Source organism: Sciurus carolinensis, chromosome 12 (genome assembly GCF_902686445.1).
Source record: "Sciurus carolinensis chromosome 12, mSciCar1.2, whole genome shotgun sequence".
Taxonomy (NCBI): Eukaryota; Metazoa; Chordata; class Mammalia; order Rodentia; family Sciuridae; genus Sciurus; species Sciurus carolinensis.
The window spans coordinates 117,262,577-117,282,021 of record NC_062224.1 but is presented as its reverse complement, the minus strand read 5'-3'; the positions used below and the strand labels follow the sequence as shown (position 1 = coordinate 117,282,021).

The 19,445-nt window shown below is 54.0% G+C and overlaps 1 protein-coding gene across 7 annotated transcripts in view; it reads left to right on the top strand.

The window, feature by feature from the left end:
* Pbx1 (PBX homeobox 1) overlaps positions 1–19,445 on the top strand; it is a 236,971-nt gene that overhangs the window by 124,812 nt on the left and 92,714 nt on the right. Inside the window, exon 1 of one of the 7 annotated variants that reach the window (XM_047519788.1) lies at positions 14,082–14,150. The exons of the other annotated variants lie outside the window; for them this stretch is intronic. The gene's annotated coding sequence lies outside the window, so the exon portion shown is untranslated. Of the gene's footprint in view, positions 1–14,081; positions 14,151–19,445 lie in introns of those variants that run through there. 7 annotated transcript variants of the gene reach the window in all.

The window sequence follows — 19,445 nt, the reverse complement described above, 5'->3', positions numbered from 1 at the left end:
AGTCTGGTGGTTCCCACTTGATTTCTGAGTTCCTCAAAACTGGCTCTGGTGTCCGTCTTGGGGTTTCCAGGCCCCCAGCTCATACCTGCTTGCACGCAGAGCTGCTCAGCATGCTGGCCGTGGAATCCTTGAATGAATGCGTGACCATGGCTTTCTGTTAGGTTCTCAGGGGATGCTCCTTCTTTGAAGGAGTCTCCCAAGCCACGTGTGCATGTGCAGCATTTGATTCTTCTGTCTCTTTCAGGAGGGGCTGTGCACTGCAGAGCCCCTGTGCACCCAGGGAGTGCTGGCCACTTCCTTCACAGTTGGTTGCTCTTGAAGGCCTGGGAGGGTCAGTCAACTGATCCTGTGGGTCAGTTGACTCTGAGGTTCTCAGTAGCAGCAATCATGGTCTTCTTAGCTGCCCGAGGGCATTGCTGTGGAACCTTGTCATTTGTCCTGGAGAGAAAGGGACTTCCAGGGACTTCGTGTGACACGTCTCCTGTGGTACTCCAGTGCCCAGAGCAGCCTTTGGATCGCAGGCATTTCTGTGAAGTGGATCATACTTTAATTTTTGTTACATGAATGAAAAGCCATGCTACGTCCACTTAGGCTTGACGTGCCCCTGCCTTGTGAGTACAAAACTGGACCTGGTCATGCTAAGTTCCCTGGTACAACTTTATGAATCATCCGAGTCCATGCCTCTGACTCAGGAACCTCGGCCAGGGTACACTCTTTCCCTTGAGGCATAAACTCTGCAAGTCCCCTAAAAGCTTGCAGTGCCAGGACATCCGGTGTCCCAAGCCTCCTCTCACCTCCACCCCGAGATGGCAGCCACAAAGGCCTCAGCCCATGTGAGCTTCTCACAGCAGCTGCTCAGGCCAGAATCTGAAGCAGAGAGACTATTGGGGTGGGAGACAAAATTGCCGGTTTGTTGAACCTAACTTGCTCTTCAGAGGCACGTGACTGGTATATCTGGGTCATTAAATGTAAAGACTTTCTGTTTACGAATTATGCCAGCAAGTTGCTTTCAGGTCACACAGAGATGGTGCGTGGGGATGGCCAGGAGTGTCCTGCGTGTGCCTCTCACACGCTGCCGCCCGGCCGACTGCACCGCAGGCTGCATCGTTCATCTGGGGTTACAGAGCCTTTCATAAACGCTCAGTCACTCACGACACGTGTGAGCTAAATAAATAATAAGCTCCTTGCCCCTTGAACAGAGTATGAAGCCTAAATATTGAAAAATTAGGCAATTTAGCCCGAGGCAGAATGTGCAAAGAAAGCATGACCTGGCGAGCCAGACCTACGTGCCAGCAGCAAGGATTTTGATCTGTAAACATTTTAATAATGGTGGGTTGCAAGGGCTTTGAGAGGCTCTCTGTTAACCTGCAAGCTTTTAGTCAGCACCTGTATGTGCCTGGTACTGAGTTAGAAAGTATTCAAAGAAAAAAGAAGAAAAGCCTAGAACACGCACAGTTCCTTTCTTATAAGACCTAAAATACGTCCTTTCAGTTTGGTGAGCACAATTTAGGTGCCAGACAGTTCAATATGGACCATAATTAAAACATTAGCTCCTGGAATACAGACAACCTCAGTTCTGGGGGCAGAGAGCAGTGCAGTTCCAGGCTAGTGGTGGGGAGCAGAGAGCGAGGCCGAGGAGTCGAAGCTACGGATTGGAAAACGGGTAGGATTGGAGCCAGCGGAAGTGGGGGAAATGCGGGTTACATTTGCAAAACGCCAAATAAAGCAAAAGCAGGAAGGTCGGATGGAGGATGCCATTTTCACGGCAGCACCCTCTGCATCTGTCTTCCCGCTAGTAAAATTGGGGAAGGATATTGGTGAGTCGCCTCCCCCCACCCCCCGGAGGGACAGTGAGTGTGGCCAGCCTGGTGGCAGCTCCTCAGGCAGGACACTCCAGGCCAAGGCACGGGCGGGCTCCCTGGGAGCCGCTGGGGAAGAACCTGGCTTTGGAGGAGAGTCTTCAGAGCATTCACCTGTCCGGTGCGTGGTGGGGTCAGGCCCGACTTGGGAAGAGGTAGGCCACGGGCTGAGGCAGGCTGGCAAGTGCAGCCCTGCCGGGAGGGAGTGTGTAGGTGCCCCGTGGCTCCTCCCTCCCCAGACTGAGCTCTGTCTAGGATTGTCAGGCAGGTGTTCAAATAAATAATGCAGCTAAAAATACTTCCAGCAGCAGCTGGGGCTCCCTTAGCCCTGGGATGGGGGGGTGCAGCCTTCCAGCCATGTGGGCAGGTGTGTGCTGGCTCCAGAAAGGTGGAGTAGTCACGGCAGACACATCTCCTGGGTGGACCAGTGCAGAAACGAATGAAGCATTTGTTTCGTTCAGCATTGCCTGGAAACAGGTGTGGGTATGAGAGGCGCAGTCCAGAGCAGGCCAACAGAAGCCTCCACTAGGGGGAGACGTGTCTCAGAGGAGCCAGTGGAACCACAGGATCCGCAGCCCATTGGGTCCTGCCCACCACTGACAAGAAGTGCTAGGATAACCTCAGAGACGCGTGGACTGTATGAATAATCATAATGGTGACTTTTAACACGCTAGCTATCTATTATTAAGCACCTCCTGTGTATCAGGTGCCAACTGGGTTGTTTCATGTAATCCTCAACAGAATGTTGGGGTGGCAAATAATATCCCCGTTTGCCCAGATTTAGAAGCTGAAGTTCAAAGTAAAAGATCTTGCCCAAGGCCACACTTCTGAGTCACAGAGCTGAAAGTCGGATCCAGAGTCTGACTGCCGAGCGGCAGGTACCTTAGCAACACTGTTGGTTCCATTGCACCCTGTCAGTCACGTGGCACACTTGGCCTTCTTCCTGGACTCTAAACCTGCTGTGGACATTGATAAAGAATAACAACTTGGGGTTGGGGATTTAGCTCAGTGGCAGAGCGCTTGCCTAGCATGCACAAGGCCCTGAGTTCGGTCCTCGGCCCTGAAAAAAAGAAAAAGAATAACAACTTGTGTCATTGGCATTGTAGCATATCCAAGGTAATTTTGGAGAATCCATGTTGTTTTTGGCCAAAGGGTCTGTCACCCCACCCACCATAAAGACAGCCACATGCCTGGTAAAATCTGTGCTTCGAAGCTTTCAATGGGAGCATGCTTGGGCCTCTGAGAAGGTGGCTTGGGTGGTCCAGATGCACTGACCGTCCTTCGGGGTGCTGTTCCTGTGGGGTTAACTAGGGTGCTCGTAAGTCCAGCAGGAATATTTGACAACCAGGAGCACTTGGGCTTTGGGTGGCGAATGCAGTGTCTAAAACAGTTCTGTGCTGTCACTGTCATGAGTGCCCCCGTGGCTTTGACCCGGGAGTGCAGGAGCAGCAGGTCGTGACCTGCCAGGAGGCACCCACCCCTGCTACTTCCTGAAATCAAAGCTGTCCACAGAGGTTGTGAGGCTTGGTGGCGCCTTTGACTCTTTGACCAAACGGACTTTTTGTGGAAATGGTGGGGATGTTGGAAGGATGCCCTCTGGGGTGGGATCCGGTTTTGAAGAGGAGTCTGTCGCTGAATTTCAGATTGCAGGACATCATGACCTGCAAGTGAGGCGTGTGGAGGGTCTTCTGAAACTGAGCATGTGGCCTGATTTTCTTAGCATTCACAGTAACACCTCCCCCCAAGTTCTGAGTCACACTTGGACCTACTGAAGAAGGGCTTGCTCTCAGGATCTGGCCAGATGACAACCTCTGGTTGATAAGGGAGGCATTCCAGAATTTCACTCGGACTTGCTCATGGCTGAGACCCTACTGACCCGATGGGCCGAGCAAGCTGGTCTGCAGAGGAGGCCTGCTGATCCATGACGGAGCATGGTCAGGAGGTGCCCCCCGGAGCGAGCAACTCGTTATGAGTTTTTCCATCCACTCTCTCAGGGTTCAATTGAAGGTAGGGTTGGGAGAAATTCTGTTTCCCATCCTCTCAGAGGAGGGGTTAGGAAGCTTATGTCTGTTGTCTAGAGTAAAATGTAGAAAGAGCCATGGTCCAAATGACAATATCCAGCCTGAACCTGGACATCAGGAGGAGTAGCCATTCCTACTTGTCCCGAGTATTCGAACGCCGCAGGCTCTGAATCGAGTTGCTAATGCTGCCTTTTCAGGAAGTTAGGGGTAGGTGTGTGGCATACTGGACTTGCCTGGGGACCTTTCAAAACTCTGTACATATTGTGGATCAGAATTTTCATATACGGGAAGCCCAAGAACAGGTGTTTTTTGCAAGCTCCCGAGTGGTTCCGCTCTGGGTCCTGCCGAGCTGAGGCTGCTGCTGTAGGTCACTCTGTGCTGAGGCTGCTGCTGTAGGTCACTCTGTGACAGTGTTGCTTTCGGCCAGTCCAGCGCCCATTCCAGCAACTGAGCACCAGTTTTGCCTTGAAATTTGGTGGTGTTGGGGCTGCAGAAAGTGCATGGGCTCCGCGTGTTTCTGAAGTGTGTGTGTGTGTGTGTGTGTGTGTGTGCATGCGTGTGCGTGCGCACACACACACACAAATTCCTCTGCACTCTGACACTCACGGTCTGCTGCCGGCCCTGCGACTTGTGACCAGAGTGATGTGGACGTGGCAAGCCCAGGCAGACTGACCCTCCCTGTTTCACTCTGCCTGCAAACAGCTAACATCCTCCAGGTAAAGCACTGGAATCCCACGCTGACCTTTTCGTGAAGCATTATAATCAAGTTGAACATTTCCAGTTCTACCACAAATGCCTGCCCCGTAGGAAATACCTCCCTACATTTTATGACAATTGATTCTGATTTTGAGGAACTAATTTGTATTGAATGTGAAACTTCCAGCCTCCGTGGAAACTGAAGAGTGCCATGTCCCACCGGGTCCTGCCCTCTTTGTATTACAAAGACGGGCAGAAGATACGAGATTGTGCTTTCTGTTTCAGAAAGTCCTTCCCTCCTGGCTCTGCATGTTTTTCATTTTTTTCCAGTCCTGTGGTTCTAATGACCACAGGCCACTTTGCAGATGCCTGGTTTCATGGGAAACACCACCCGGTCTGATGCCGAGCTCCTAGACGGTGGAGACTGCTGGTCTTTTGCTGGATGTGAGGTCCCCGTGGTGCTGAGAATCCCTGTGTGGACGTGCCAACCCTTTCAGAGGCATGGGGAAACAGGAGTGACATTTTATACCGCAATCAAAGTCAGCACTGCACCCCACATTAGAGTTCTGCCCACAAAGGCAGCAGCGCTCCGAGGACTCTGGTGTGTCCAGGAGCCCTGGAACCTTCCAACTGCCACAGAAACAGAAGCTGTTACTTCTCAGGCTGACATCTGCTGACCCGAGCAGAAGCCCCTCCAGGACATCTCCTGCCAGTTCCCCACCCGGGGTTCACACAGAGAAATGCCATCACTGGCCTGAGTCTGCTGCCCCGGGCCCGGCTACGTCTAGCCGGTGTGAAAGACAGGGTGTCTGGGTAGGAGCAGGAGAGGCCAGCTGGCGGTAGAGCTGCCCCGTGGAGCTGGCCGGCCTGGTTTTGGACCTCCAGTCCGGGAGTGCTTTCTCACGGGTTCCCTGCTGAGGTGTGCTCACGGCCACCACATCTACTGCAGCAGGCAGACATGAGGAGCAGCCTTGGGCAGCGGGAGGGACCCCTCGCCCAGAGTGGCAGCGCGTCTTTGGTAGCATCACGTTCTGCTCACCTGAACCTGGGAGAAGAGGGTGAGCACAGGAGCCGGGGACTTCCTTCCAATCCCGGCGTCTGCAGTGTTCTGGGGACGCGGGAGACTGCCCACTCCATTTCTGGAGTTCTCCTCCAGTGTCCTCATGCAGGGGGCTGTTCCAGGTGGGCCTGGTGGTGGAAGGTCCTCTGGGTGTGGAGGAGCACCCGACTGGCCGCTTTCTGTCCCCAGACTCTGGAGCGGGCATTGAACTGTGGCATGTGAGCCTGGTAGCCAGAGGGCATGAGCTTTCCTCTTGAGTGGCGGGCACTGCTTCCAGTCTCAGTGGCTCCATCCTTAAATGGGTGGCAGTGTGTCTTCCACTCTGCAGCACTGGGAACAAATGGAGGAAGCAGCCTGCTGACCCAAAACCAGAACAGCGTCTTCTTTGTGCTGTGGTGCAGCTCTCTTCTGCTGCCCCTGGCTGAGTCGTCTGCCCACCTTTCTCTAAAGATTATCAGGTCTGCAGTACCGGCTGGTGACCTGGCGGACAGTGCTGGACATCTCCCTTAATTAATCCCATCCATCTGAAATCCCACCAGGTTCAGGGTCCTTAGATCTCAGAGGCAGCTCAGTGGAATGTCTGGATACCTGCCGCTTTCTCCGGATTGTTGGGCCTCAAAGTTACAGGGAGGAAGAACTGTGGTTTTATTTATCTGAAAGAGGGCTCTGTACTCCTTTTCTCCATTTTTAAGGCTATAAGAGGAATCATGTACTGAATTGTTAATCATTTGAATACATGAACAAAACACAGACTGAAGAATCCAGCACGTTCCTCCCGGCCTCCTGGCCTGACCCAGCTCTGACTGACTTGGCAAAGGTATTGCCCCATGGCACAGGGTCTGGCACACCAGGCAAGTGCTGCCCAGCCTCGGGGCTGGATCAGAAGGCCAGCCATGGCCCAAGGTCCTGCACAGTAGCCAGTCACGCTGGTGAACTTAGTCCTGGCCTAAAGCTGCAGGCACAGGCCTGGAGGTGACTCCTCGTCAGGACCCGTAGCAAGCTGGTGGCTGCACCGCAGGCCACAGTGCAGCGCTGCACTCCCCAGCAGCGTCTGTGCGCAAGGCGGAGGACAGGATGCGGCCTGACCACCTTGCCCGCTTCCCCCCGTCCTGCGTGCCCAGGAGCCCACCCTCGGCTGTACCCACACTCACTCCCACAGGGCTGGCCTGGCAGAGACTGCATCTTCAGTTCTTTGAAGAGGGTTTGACCATCAGGAAAGGTACAGAAGCTCTGCCAAGCAGTGGCCCAAGGTGTCCAGGAGGGCGGGGCCAAGCCTATGGGGACCCTGCTGAGTCACACACGTGGCTCTAGCTCTCCCTGTCACAGGCAGGCATGGGCATCGAGGGGAGAGTCATCGCTGCCTCGGGGCCGTACGTCTGTAGGAACAGTGCCTCTTCCAGGCAGTAGCATGGAAATCAGGGCCAAAAGGAACTAAGAGCCGATGGAGCTGAAGTCTCTCATTTTATAAAGGTGCAGCTGGAGTAGGTGAGCTTGTGCCCACTGAGCGCCCGTTACAAGCCAGGCCTGGCCTGGGTGGTCTGCCCGTGTGACCCTGGGGTGGGGCGGTAACCCTACTGGCCTGGTCACGACATGCTCCTAGCACCGGCTCCCTGCCTCTCTGAGCAGAGCAACCCAGAGGCAGGCAGCTCGGTGCACAGGCCAGCTCAGGCAGGGCTCCCCAGGCTGTCACTGGGTTCTGCCTGCTAAGCAGGCAGGCACTGGGCGGGGTCCAGCCTGGTCCTGTTCAGAAGAGCTTTGGCGGTCACCATGGAGTTAGCCTCGTGAGTGTGAGTGGGGGCATGGGAAAGGGGCAGAGCCGGACAGAGCACGTGCTAGCCTGTCACGGGCCCGGCCGTCTGAGTGGGCGGCAGTGGAAGGCTGAGAATCCCACGGAGGAGTGTGGGCTCGCCCGAGGGACCTCCTCTGCCTGGCCGGTCCTGCCGCAGAGCCCGCGCCGCCTGTGGCTGAGGAAGACCGTTGCTATGTGCCGGAAGCGTGGTGTTATTATTGCTCTCCCCCACTTAATGTCTGTCTCTGAGGCAGCTGGTGATGTTTTAATGAAGCTGGAATTGTATAGTCTGTAGCGGTGGATAATCATAAGCTGCCGAGTCAGAATCAAATTAATAATTCATGAAATTAAAGTGTATAATTAATTTGAACCGTGCAGATGAGAAGAAGGGCCAGAGCCCACAGCCTGGAAGGCGCTGCGGTGTGGGGAGTGTTTATTTACTGAACTCAGCTTCTATTCCCAAACAGTGTAAGTCTGCACACAGCTCGGGCGGGTCTGCGGGTTGACCTGGATGTGCACGTTTGCCGAAACAGGGACTTTCACCCCAAATTTGGAATGAGCCTCTTAGAAGCTCAAAGGAATTTTGATTTGTTTTGATCTGCCCTTCTCTGGTGCCAGAAGAATCTAAGTCAAATGGTTCTGGAGGTGGCCAGGTGTCATGGCAACGTGGACCTTGGCGGCACGGGTCCTGCAGAAGAACCTGTGAGAACCTGCACTCCTCTCTCTTCCGAAAGGGAAGACCAGGTCCAGAGACTCGTGAACTGTGTGGGGCTCCCAGCCGTGGGCTGCTGTTCCCTAAGAGGGAGCCCTGTCTTTCTGTCTGTCCGTCTCTCTCAACAGCCAGGTGATGCTGTCTCACAGTAGTATCTTACTTTTGCACACAAGGGCCTTTGCACTAGCTGCAGGGAAAACACAATTTTGGTCAGTCCAGAAGAAAGAAAGTGCAGGGAAGGTCTCCCAAGTGTCCCTCAGTCCAGAAGAAAGAAAGTGCAGGGAAGGTCTCCCAAGTGTCCCTCAGAGGTGGCCCCCAGACTCCAGACACTCTGCCGCTTTCTTTTCTTTCTCCTTTGTGCATTTGTTCTGCGGTGCTGGAGAGTGAACCCAGCTCTCGGGCACAGGCAAGTGCTCTGCCACGTCTTACCCGCTTTGGGCAGCTGTGCCCTGTGAACATCAGGGTCTTGCTCACGGCCTGTGCTCACCCCACTTGCCAGGCGACTTACGTGTCGGCAGACATTCACAGGGACCCTTGCTGCTGCGCTGGGGAGGCCTGTGCAGGCGGGCGCCGTGGGCTCCCACCAGGAGCACAGGGTGCAGTTGTGGGCAGAGCACTTGGGCTTGCATTTCTCATTTGAGCCCTTGGAAGCACAGCACCTTCCTGCCCCGTGGAAGAAACAGGAGTCTGTGCCTGCCTGTCCCTCTGTGTCAGGCCTTTCAGAGTTCTGGTTCTAAAGGGGCAGTGACTGGGACCCTGACCTGAGTCTTGACGCGTGAGCCCCAGAGTGAGGCTCAGTCGACTTCACGTTCTCAGGGCCGCGGGACGTTCATTTGTCTCTCACAGAGGCCTCCGGGTCTGCCTTCCTGAGAGCAGCCAGTACCTCCAGATGCCTGGGTGGCACGCAGGGCCTCCGTGTCCCGGGCCTCCAGCACTGGCTCTCGCCCTTCCCTGAGCAGCGGGAAGCTTCCCGTGTGCTTCCCTGGCACGGCCCTAGCTCCTGCAGGACCTGTGGGCTGCCCTGCACATGAGGCTTTGGCCGCTGGTGTCTGCCAAACGGGCTGATTATCCACAGACACATCTCGAGTTCTCAAGTTTTGCTCTCGGCTGTCCTCAAACCACTGCCTTCTCAGGCCGATGCACCCCTCAGGATTATCCAAGGCCCAGCCTGTAGCAGAGGCTTCTCAGGACACCACTGTGGTGTGGCTGGCTCCTGTTTTCTTTGTATGGGACGGAGTGCTCTCTGTGCAGTAGCTGTCTATGATTCTGGGGACAAGGATGCCAAGACACAGAAATAAAGTGACTTGCCCAAGATCAGGAGAGTGATTGGTGACCATAATGGAGTTTGTCCTCCGATATTTCAGTTGGTAGTTGGAGTCTTTGGTGACCGCAGGATTTGAAGAAAAAATTTAGCTTCCTCAGAGCTTCTGGAATCTCCTCCTCTGGTGTCCAGTTGAAAGTCGTTTGCCTGTTTGCTCCTTCCCCTATCCTGGGTGAACTGCATGCTGTCTGTCTGGGAAGGTTTCACACTACACGGTTCTTTGGTCACTTTAGCTTGGAAGTTCAATCTGTGAACAAACGGAGAACCACCTGAGGTTGTTGCTGAAGGCGCAGTCTGGTGCAGTGTCTGCCTGTGAGCGTCCTCTTCACAGACAACTGTTTCCTCAACCTCAGTTGCCTCCTCCAGGGAACAGTGTCTTTCTGATTGAAGTGCGTGATTAAAGTCTGCAGGCACGGTGGCCTTTTTGTGCCATGGGCCCACTGTGGAGCAGGGCAGAGGGGTGAATTCCTACTCCACTCCCACGTCCACCACCTGCACAACTGGACAGTGACCCTCAGGCATTAAACACAATTCCGTGCAGGACAGGATGGTCTTCCGGGCGGAGAAGCACTTCCTAAACCCTGGGATGACCGAGGTGTGCGCAGGCTGCATCATGCACAGTGGGACGGGCCCGGAGCCCTGGCGGCTCCGTGGGGACCAGCCTTGCCAGAGCCCCTTCCTCAGGAGGCAGAGTTGGTGAGCTGTCTCCAGGAGTCACTCCTGAGCTGCCTGCTTCTGGAAGAAGCCTCTACTCTCTAGGTTTCCTCCTCCTTTTTTTTTTTTTACCAGGGATAAAACCCAGAGGCACCTAACCACTGAGCTACATCCCCAGCCCTTTTAATTTTTTTTTTCCAGGCAGGGTCTCACGGAGTTGCTTAGAGCCTTGCAAGTTGTGGAGGCTGCTCTATAACTTGTGATCCTCCTGCCTCAGCCTCCAGAGCCGCTGGATTTACAGTCGTGGCCACCTCACCAGGCTCGGTGACTTTTGATCATTTTGATGGTCCACTCCAGCAGTGCTGGATGGTGTTAGGGATTTGCTAGAGCTCAACACCAAGCGTAGGCCTGAGTTACAGCCCCCAGGGATGGAGGTCCCAGCCTTGAAGCAGCTCTGGAATGAGTTATTGCACTCACCCGTGGCATGTGCATGATGAACATAATCAAACTCAGTCGTTAACTTACGTAATTTATGTATGTGTTAATGTGTGCCCTTAATCTCTGTCTTACAATCTGTGAAAATCCTTACGATTCTGTGGGTTGTGATTGTAAGATTCTAAGACACTCACTGTGTTGTAGATGAAGCTACATCTGGTACCATCAGAGGAGTACACTGGGCATCTCAGTAAAGCACCTTTGCAAGAACTAACAGTTTACACAGTGAACGGCCGGGCAACCTTAATGTGGTGGTCCTGCATGTGCAGCAGAGCTTGGTCCTTTGGTCTCTGTCCCCCATATCTGTGCACACGATCGCAGTTGCCTTGTGCCTCTGCTTTAGTGATTGACTCAAGTTACACACATCAGGGGGAAGGAGTCCTCGATTTAGTTGGAGCAAAAGCCAGAGGTCCTGTCCCACGCACTGGAGGTCACTGGTGGCAGGGTGGCCATAACCCAGGAGGCGGTGGCCACAGCTGGACTTGGGGTGCCACGAGGCCCTTAGGCTTCCCTTTGTCTGCACATCAGAGGCCTTGGGCCCACCTCCAGGTGCTCTGCCGACCCTGACCCTCAGGAGCCCTTCAGTAGGCAGCCATTCTGCAGGGGCTCTTCCTTTGGGGGCGTTTCCAGTGTGACCACTGCGTTGGCCTCCTTGTCTGCGGAGGGTGCGGGAAAGGAAGCAAATGAAGAAACTGTGGCGGTCGCTAATTCTTGTGTACTCTGGCAAGACTGGTGTGGCTGTGGTCACAACAGGGGACCCAGTGCAGGGCTGGCCTCCTGCAGAAGTGGACGAGACGCCCACAGGGCTGGAGAGGTCTGCACTGTGCTCCCGTTTCCTGTGCAAACCAGCAATTTACTTGTTTTACACAAGGGTAGAAGTAATTTATAATTTTCAGAAGTTGTTTATTATCATCATAACATTTCACCACAGGCAGCAGATAGCCCATTATTCAGAATTATAACGTATTTTGATTTAGACAGGGCAGAATAATGAAATTGGAGGAAATACAGAAAATACGGGTGTTAATGGTAAACAAACATACTTCACTCAACAGAAGGGGGGATGCCCTCTCAGCTAAATAACTGTTTATTTTTCAAAAAAAAATGCTTTTTGCCCAGGGCATCTGGCCTAACATTGCAGCGCTGGTCCAGAGTCGCTGAGTAATTGCTAACTGCAGGCAGCGCTCCTTCCAGGGGTCCCCCAGACCGCCACAGCACATTCCAGGCTCAGCGACCTGTCACTCTTCTTCAGCATCTCTGCCTGGTGCAAAGCCGGCCAGGAGGAATCTGACCCACCAGCGGGTCAGCGCGTGGTACCTTCTAGGAAACCACCAGATAATCCCAGGGTGACCGCCGGCGGGCTCCTCAGCACTGTGCTGGGCACAGATGTTCTGCTGCTTAGTCCGTTTCTCAGGTCCTCTGAATAAAGGTGGTCAACATACATTTTCTGGAATTTTCAAGGAACATGCAGGAGTCTTGGCTGGCTGATAGCAATTTTAAAAAAGCAAAACTAGAAGTATGTAGTGAATTCTTCAGCAGAGTAGGGGCTTAACCCAAGATAACCTGCATGGAATGCTGGGAGTCCCTTCACTGCCGGGAAGGGACTCCCCGAATGATGGATGTGCTACTGGTGACCCGCTCACGGGGAAACCGTGACCTCCTGGCCCTCCTCTTGCCACTGACCATGGCTTGGACCCTCCCTTCCTTGGTTTTTCTTCTTTCCTTCCCTCAGAACTTCTCTCTGTGGGTGCCTGCAGGCTGGGCCTGTTTCTAGGACTCTCAAGGTAGCACATGCACATGAGGACTTAAGAGGCGTGCGTGTGTCACACACCTGTGCACGTAGGGCTTGAGAATAACAGAAGACACTTGGTACTTACTGTGTGGCTGGACCAGGGCGGCCCCTTTCAGGAAGTTGAACTTGTCACAAGGGGTAGATTGGCTGGTGTGATTGACACCCTCTCTTACGTCAGGGCGCCAAGGCCCCGGGCAGAGGCTGGCTTGCCTGGTCACACAGCTCATACGCAGCATGTCTGGCAATGAGGCCGGCCCCCTGGCTCAGCCGTGCCTTCCCCAGCATGCCTTGCAAGTGCATAAGCAGAGGACAGATAATAAGAATAATAGCAATTGTTACTGTAATTACATAAGCAAACGTTATCAGTGCTTCCTGAGCGTCAGACACCGTGGCAAACACTTCACATTCATTGCCTCATTTAATCCTTCCAATAATTTGATGTGTAGATACCACCATTACCCCACATCAACTATTTAGAAGCAGTCTTAGCTTCTAGACCTGTGCCTGTTATGCTGCCAGGGACGGCAGAGCCCTGACTTTGGGAAGGCCTTAGCACATCTAACAGCCACCACCCGGGGAGTGGGAGAGGTTAGGAGTGGCGGGGGTGGAAAGTGGGCACCTGCCCCTGGAGGGTCTACTTCCTGTCTGTCAGCCTCACTCTACCAGACGCACGGCCACTGGATGTTGGTCCAGCACGGATGGCCTCCGTGGGAAAGTGAAGGCCGTGGGCTGCCACCGCTCAGTGGCCTGAAGCTCCTGCTGCACCATCTGGGACCTGGTGATGCCCGCTGTGCCCAAAAGCCAGCCCCATGGCTGCTTGACCTCCCAACGGTGCCTCGGAGTGGAGGCGTGGGTCCATGTCTGATGAAGGGGAAGAGCTGCAGGTCACTTTCTCCCCGGGCCTTCCGACCTGGTCATCGGTGAGATGGTCAGCCGTGAGAGTTACCCGAGGCCACTCCCATCGCTGTGGCCAGGTCCGTCACCCCATGCCTTCCCCTGTGAAAGGTTTTACTGAAGCAGCTGCTCGGGCTCATCCTGTTCTCTTCCCTTTAGGCGTCACAGCTACACTGGGAGTTGACCAGCAGGTAGGTCAGACTCCAAGATGCACAAGCCCCCAGAAGTACTGCTCTGTGTGAGCTTGGTCGGGACCAGAGCAGAGATGACACAGCCCAGTGGGTCCTGCGGGCTCTGTCCCTGGGGCACTGCAGAAGCAGCCCGAGTGGCCCTGCTTTCCCTCCTTTAAGATCTGTCACCGCCCGTCTGTGACTGGTAGCATTCTGAATGGTCTTTTACTTTTATCATCATATTTTACTGCAGGTTTAAATTCTCTTTAATGCACATGCGCCTCTTTGTCTTCTGTGCATAGATGGGCAGTACTCCTCAGACAGAGGTCAGAGAAAGGAGGTTCCAGCGGGTGTGTGTGTGTGTGCCTGACGTGTGGCCTGAGGACTCCGCATCAGAGGAGGACCCCTGACCTGCTCCGCTGTCCTCCTGCTTCCCTCCCCCAGTAGACGTGTCAGTAGCTCCTATCATCTCCCCTTTTCATCAGGGAAAAGAAAACACCGCTTGGCTTCTCTGATTTCAGCCTGTCACTTGATGAGGTCCCTGCTATTTATATTTTCGTTTGTTGGGAGGAGGGAAGCACATCAGTAAGGCCCAGCCACTGCCATCCTGCTGGGTGCTGGGGCTCCCTGCCCGGAGGCAGGGGACTGCCCCGCTGGTATTGAAGCGGGGACCCAGAGGTCCGTGTGGTGAGTGCATTGAAAGGGTTACTGGGAGATACAAACAAAAACAACATGCAAATGAGCGGCCAGCAACAGGTAGGCTTAATCAGACGCTGTCAGATGAATTCAGTGTCTGCCATTGTCGCCTCTCCTTGCCTCCCATTCGGAAGCCCTCATCTGCTCCAGATGTGGTTTAATTTACTGCGACTTGGCTAATTACTGTAATTAAGGATTAATTACTGTTAATTACTTTCACATAAACTCAACGCCAGTCAAAGAGCGGAGCCTTATGAAGCCTGCCACAGAAGTGAGCAGGCTCAGCGGCCGGCTTGAGCTCTGCAGGTCTCCACGTGTCGCCCGGGCCCGCGTCGGAGGCCTCCCGACCTTTCAGCATCTCCAGCGGGTGGGGAGGCCGAGGTGCGCCGAGGGTCAGCGCTCAGGCCCTCTCTGTGTGCCCAGCAGCAGGCACGACCCCACTCGGGGGCAACCCGCAGGACAGGGCCAAGTTGGGGGGACAGCCCACGTAGAGGTGTGCAGGCCCCGGCCTTGCCCAGCGAGCATGGAGCCGGTCTTGTCTTCTGTTCCGTCACTGCTCTGCTGGCTGTGAGCTGGTGGGAAGCCAAGGGTCCATGTTGGCGGGCAGCGGGGAGATGTTTGCCACAAGCCCGGGAGCGGAGATCAGGTGCGGGGAACCAGCGCTGGGCCGTCCCTTCCCTGCTGCCTTCTCTTCTGCAGGCTGGTCTCCTGTCTGAAGCAACGAGTGGCAAAGCCACACGCAAGTGCACCGTGCCACGGCGCAGGTGGGAGGGCCCCTGCCGTCCAGTGGCACGGGCTCGCAGCTCTGCCCGTCGGGGCTTCCTCTCGCCCGGGAGGCCAGCCAGCCTGCGTCAGTGCTGGACTGCCTCCCCCGGCAGACACCTTCGCCTCGGTGTCGTGAAGGGAGCGGAGCCCTGGGTCCTGGACTCAGCTCTCCCTTCCTTGCCCCTGATGCTGCCGTGGCCTTTTTCTCCCCCTCTCTTGGGTGGAGGTGAGGCTGTTGTCCTGCCTCTGGTGCTAGCCCACTCTCTGGCCTTTGCTTAGCTGTCATTCTCCTCCAGGTTTCCTTCTCTATAGCCCATGGACTCTCTCCCAGCTACGGAGCCTGCAGAACGTGCAGAGCCTGCCCCAGGCCCTGGTTGGCTCAGCTGTGTAGACTGCCCTTCTCCCAGCCTCCAGATCCTCAGTGGTGGAGTCGACACGGCCAGCCACTTGGTCCTGCTCTGCACCCCACCCTCCGGTGGTGCTCACGGTAGTGTGTGTTCCTCGGTCCTCACCTTGCTGGACACGTTCATGACTCCTCCCTGCTCTACCCACTTGGCCTGAGTCCCTCTGACGTCTCGTGGGCTCCCTCCACTGGGTCCTGAGACACTGGTGTTTCCATGGTGACCTGACTCACGGGACCCTGTGTTCGTCTCCTTCTACACTCAGGGTGTTTGAGACCCACCACGAGACCCAGGGCTCTTGGTGTCAGATGATGTCCCACTGCCCTATCATTCCCCCGGGTCCTCTGCTTCTGGACCATGGGCCTGAGATGCACCAGGAGGTGTGCATGGCCTTCCTCAGTGCCTGTGCCTCTAGGCAGGAGGCTTTGTCTGTTGGGGCTAGGCATGTCTGAGTCATTTTAGAAAATTCAGGAATCGCACTGTTTCAAGGAGAGCTCCGGACAAGGTCCTCTTTGATAGCTAGAGTTCAAAGCGTACTCTCTGCACTCTGCTTTGGCTCTGTATGCTGTTCCCAGTTTAGAGGATGTAACCTCTGTGCACCTCAGCAAGGTTGTCCTCAGACTGACGAGATGAAACCACTCAAGTATAAAGGGAATCTTAATTTGGGACTAAAGGAACATTGAAATTAATTTTTAATATATCCAATTAAAAATTCAATAAATTAACAAAATTAAACAACCTTACATCTGAGTTAATTCTAAATGAGATTTTAAGTTTTATTAAATAATTTTAAATCTTCCTCTTGTTGACCAGCTGGAGGAAATTAACTTCTATACAATTAAATTGTGTTTCCTCTTTTGATAGATGTTTTTGTGTCTGTTTCTTGCTGAATCTGCAGCAATGTTCTTTGGGTATTTTTCTTTGGTTGGCTAATTCCAGGGGACTGTTGGGCTGCCGTCTCTCCGCCTGCCTGTGTTTACTTGCTGTATGCCACTGTGTTGTGTAGGCCTGGGTGTGTGGTGTATGTGTGCTTGTGTCTTTCATGATGTTTGCTGACGTTGGTTTTGATAGAAATTAAGATGCACAGGACTTTAGCGGGCCTGCAGTTTACACCGTAATCAGATCCTACCACTGTGTGCTTTGAAATCGCCTGCCTATTTATTTTCTGCTAGAATGTAGTTATAAGAAACATTACTTAAAAGTTCAGGTTCCTGTGTTGGTTGGAAGGAAGCGTTCCTTACACACAATGAGCAAGACTCCACTTAAGTGGGCACCTCATCTCTGCGTGTTCAAAATACAGAGGATACAGAAACTGCCATGCTAAATTACCTAACTGCATCTTATTATTTCTTGCCTGAATAATTAATTCACAATTTGAATTTCTTCTTTGAAGTGAGCTGTTTGCTCTGAGAGCTGTTCCTATCAGATAACATCTTGGCTGTTACTTACCAAGCACTGACCAAGTTAGGGACCGACTGGGTGTTTTTATCCCAGTACATGAAATGGACGTAAATGGTGTACATAACAACATTTATTGAATGCCTGCTGTATGCCACACACAGTGCCAGGCCCTGCGGATGACAGGGTGTCACATCGCCCATGGCGAGGAGTCCCAGAATGAGGGCACTGAGGCTGTGCAGTGACCTGAGAAACACATGTGGCTTCGCAGAGGGACACATTTCTACAGTGCCCGAACAACAAGAGGAGGGAGAAAGGGAAAGGAGAGAAAGGGGGAGATGAGATCTACGGAAGGTGCGAGATGGAGGGAGGGAATGTTCACACGCTCCTTCCTTCTGATGAAGTCGGCTGCTCCAGGAGGTGCTGTGCAGTAAGGGAATGTAGAACAAAGAGAATACGTGGCTTATTTCTTCAATCTGGATAGGACTTGAAAAGTGGAACGCAGAACATTCAAAGGCTCACACAATTCATTAATGCTATTGCTAAAATACACACCTCCAGCTAAAATTCAATGTAAATGCTCAATTCCTTTGATTGCAAATATTATGAAATGGCTACGTTATATATTGCATATGCTATATATGAACCACAATTTTAGTTTGTGTATATTCCAATTACAATATAAATATATTCCATACTCTCATCACCACTGTTATTTGAAAAATATCATTTTTGTAAGGTGAAGTCTTTAGATATGTTTTCATTCAACACTTGACAGCATAAAAACTTATTGACTGCTTAAAGAGGCCCCAAATAAATATGCCTGGCTACGCATAGTCTCTATACGAAATTAAGCTGTGGATATTTATATATTGTATCTATAGCACATGTACGTTTCTGAACCACACAGATTTACTGGGAATATTGTAGATTTGCATATGCCAGACGTCAGGAGCTCTGGCACATACCTGTGATCCCAGGCTGAGCCAGGAAGATCCCAGTTCCAGGTCAGCTTGGGCAACTTAGTGAGCCCCCTCTCCAAATAAAAAGCGCTGGGGTACAGCTCAGTGGTAGAGCGCCCCTGGGTTCTCTCCCCAGTGCCAACAAATAAGTAGGTGGGCAGGGCTGCACGTGCCTGCATGGGTGCGGAGCCACCGTGCACAGGACCGCGGTGCACACAGGCCTCATGGCGGTGCAGGAACAAAGCTGAGAGCCGCCGAGAGGAGGGGGCGGAGAGGAGAGTGGTGATCCAGCCGTGTCGTGCCCTCCAGATCTCTGCCCGCCTGTGTTGTTTTCCCGCATTTGAAGATGAAACATGTTCATTTAGCTTTCAGAACGAATGGCTTTAATAAGGGCAGAGCAGAGAGGCGGGTGACACTGGCGACGGCCGGGCCCATCAAGGCTGCCCCTCAGGCCATCGCGCCCGTGCCCAGGACCACATGACCATGCGCTGCACAGTCAGGGCAAGTTCTCGGCACGCCGGGGTGTCCTTCAGTGGCAGGAAGAGCCTTTCGGAGGCAAGGCAAGGTGTTCATCAGCAGTAAGTGGGCCTGGCCAAGGCCTTCGGGTGGAATGACCTGTGGTGAGGGACGAGGGGCTGGACGGCCTCCACGGGCCTGGGGAGCCTCCGGCACAGAGCCCTGCGCCCGTGGCCTGTCCGAGGTGCGAGTGGCCCCCGCCTCCAGCAGCACAGGTTTACCCTGCAGGTACCCTGAGTACCCTGAGTACCCTGGCTGCACATCGCTGCACACAGCGATTTCAGGCCTGGAGCGCCCCACCCGCCTCCTCCCACCCTACCCCTCTCCCGTCACCCCGACTGCTTCGTTACAATCTGCCTCTAGGCCGGAATCGCCCTGCTTAGGCCTCAAATCATTATAATTACCATTATTAGAAATAGCTGCGGGGGAGGCGTTGCCTCATGGGGAGGCGGGAGCGCGGTGGCCGCCGCACGCCTTTGAGCTCGGGGACCGCGGGCACGTGGCCACACAAAGCCAGCTGACGCGACGGCTGTCAGCTCCGCTGGCCCCACCTGTCAAGCGGGGGATGCGGCGGGGCTCATTTCTTTAATTGACACCTTCCTCTCTCATTCCACGCTTGCTCGTCTCAACCCAGATCCTCCTTTTATCTTCCTCCTTTTCTCTGAGAAAAATCCATTCCTCTGCATCTCAAAGAAAGGAGGGGAAGCGGCACAAGGCGCAGGGGCCAAGAGAACACAGGGCTCGGATCGTGGCCAAGACACACCAGAGACGCACCAGTCGGAAAGGCAGCCCCGGCCAGCAAGGGGATGGCCGGGCAGGCACAGGAGGAGGAGAGGAGCCCGCACAGGAACCAGGGGTCAGAGAAACGGCCCGCAGCACTGCCCATGCTGGGCCCACTCCTGGTCCTCTGCACACGCAGCCTCCTGGCCTGTTCTGCTGAAGGACATTTGAGCTGGGTTGTTGGGGACCCCAAAGTAGGCACCCTGTGATGGCTTTGTTCAGTTCACAGAAAGGACTGGGGAGGGCTGTGGAGGCATCCTGAGTACCGTGGGCCGCGTCACCACCAGCAGAGCCCAGGGGCCTGGGAGAAACTTTGTGCCCGATGGCCTCCACCCACCACCAGGCCTCTGCCTGCCGGGACTTCTCACAGCTGAGGAATCTACCCACTCCCGAGGCAAAGCCCCGTGAGAGAAGCTCCTTTCCTGGGCCTGGGGCTCTACACTTATGAATCATCATTATTTGGA